This window comes from Lynx rufus, unplaced genomic scaffold (genome assembly GCF_022079265.1).
Source record: "Lynx rufus isolate CCGP_SWC_20201006 ecotype Redwood Valley unplaced genomic scaffold, mLynRuf1.p SCAF_21, whole genome shotgun sequence".
Lineage (NCBI taxonomy): Eukaryota > Metazoa > Chordata > Mammalia > Carnivora > Felidae > Lynx > Lynx rufus.
In genome coordinates, this window is record NW_025814836.1 from 4,656,045 (window position 1) to 4,658,134 (window position 2,090).

At 48.8% G+C, this 2,090-nt stretch overlaps 1 pseudogene; it reads right to left on the reverse strand.

The window, feature by feature from the left end:
* Positions 1-387: 387 nt before the first annotated feature.
* On the reverse strand, positions 388-472 carry LOC124517447 (uncharacterized; annotated as a pseudogene).
* Between the last annotated feature and the right edge of the window lie 1,618 nt (positions 473-2,090).

Below are 2,090 nucleotides of genomic sequence, written 5' to 3' on the forward strand. Positions count from 1 at the left end.
CTAATCTCAGGGAGAAGCTGTGAAGGGGGAGTTGTCTGGGATTGGCCTCATACCCTTCTCTTATCTATATAAACCTTCCGAGCCCTTAAAAGGACAAGGAAATAAAGCGGTGGGGATAGGCCCTCAATGGCTTAAAGGCAGCCCAAATGCGGGCTAGTGGGTAAGCTGAACTGTCATATGTACCCTCACCAGCTCCTCTAAGGGGTGCCAGATGTGTGCACTCTGATGGCCCTGGTTCCCCCAGATAATCCCTTACAGATGGGAGCAGGGTCTCCCCCTGCCAGTGAGCCTTTCCTGCCTAAAGGGGGCCACTACACTCGCAGCTGCCACCAAAGCTAATGAACGGCATGTGTCCCTCCTGTGTGTTCACTGTCAGACTCACATGCTAGACATCAGTTTCAATGAGGGTGATGGTAAGGATTCCTCACTTATTTTGTTCAAGTGTCCAAAGGATGCATATCATCATCAATCCAAGCACATTTAAGGGCATTGAACATTTAACATTACTGGACTCCACCCAAGGACAGCTGAGGAGCTCAAACATGTTGGCCCTTGGGGGAACCCCAGGGCCAAGCCCCCGGGGAACAAGAGGAGTCAGGCCCAGGAATGGGTAGGCAGCTTGGTGTGCCCTGGAAAGAAAACCAGTAGGATTTGGCAGAGAAGCACTGCTTAACACCACGATGACTGTACCCACATGACCACACAAAACATGCTCTGTGCCTACTGGGGAGTCATGGCTGGCTGGCATCACATTTTACACAGTATAGGCCTAGCTGACTATCCCTGATATCTGCATCCTGCTTATTCCACCTGGGAAGTGATGAGAAGAGACAACACAAGCTTCAGAAAGTCACACAGGTCCATAGGCATCCAGGGGAGTGACACCCACTGGGACCACTCTCTCTATCTCTCCCTATGATTCGTGGGCTCCTTCCATGCATGTGGGGCACATGTCCAAACATGGATGTATCCAGGCATGGGTTTGGGCTGAGGCACCAATCCCGGGCAAAAGTGCTGTGCATAGAATCTATTCCTATCCTCACACACCACATATCGGCTCCCGAACCCAATACCCAAGGCCCAATGTGGACCATGTCTACCTTGTCCTCCCATGGGATGTTCCCCAGACCAGAGCCCCTCTACCCAAAAGCAACTCCCCTCCAAGGAAGTACCTAGCAACTTGCATAACCAAACAGGAAACATTTAAATAGCTTCGGGGCATAAAACCAGTCAGCTCTTTCCCCCAATCTGAAATTTCTCATGCCACCATTTTAAGAGCCTTTCTCATGGCACTGAACTCCCTAATTTCCACTTCCCCACTGCCTTCCAGTGGAAAATCCCTACTTTAAGGGAACTGGATAGGGACTGGCAACACAAACTAAACAATTGTCTCATCAAAACACTTTCAAGTCCATGTCAATGGTAGGCATGTGGGGGGAGAGGGGAAGAGTGGAGGAAAAGACATATGTCCACAGAATCAACACACTACTCAAACCACAACTGGGAACCATGAAGATGATCACATCCTGGTGCATATACCCACTGTGAAACACTGTACACCCCAAGATAACAGGCAGCCTGCATTATTTTCACTGAACACACACTAGAGATCCATGTCTATTACAGGCATCCAGCCATGGAATGCCTGGGACAGAGGCAATTCACACAACATTCCTAATAGAGGAGCAATATAGGTATATCTTACCCAGATGTGTCTAGCAGTCTCCATATATGCCGAAGTCTAATTGAATCACCACCAACAATAGCCCTGTAATATAAATCCCATATCCCTGTAACCATCAAGATGGCTAACTCCTTCAGGAACCTCTTTCAGAAAATGTGCAGGCTTCCAAAATACCCTCTGTGAGAAAAAAAAAAACAAAACAAAACACTACACTTGCCCAACCAAAAGCCAGTGTAAAACTCGACTGAACCCAGGGCTCATTCCACACAGGGAACTGACATGGCCACAGGAAGCAGGTTTGGGAGCCCCAACCTGGAAGGAAACATGCAAAACCTTAGCTTCTTGGTCCACAGGAGGCTGCTCATGCCTACACCACAGGTCCCGCTAGCACTCTCCTCAAAATTGA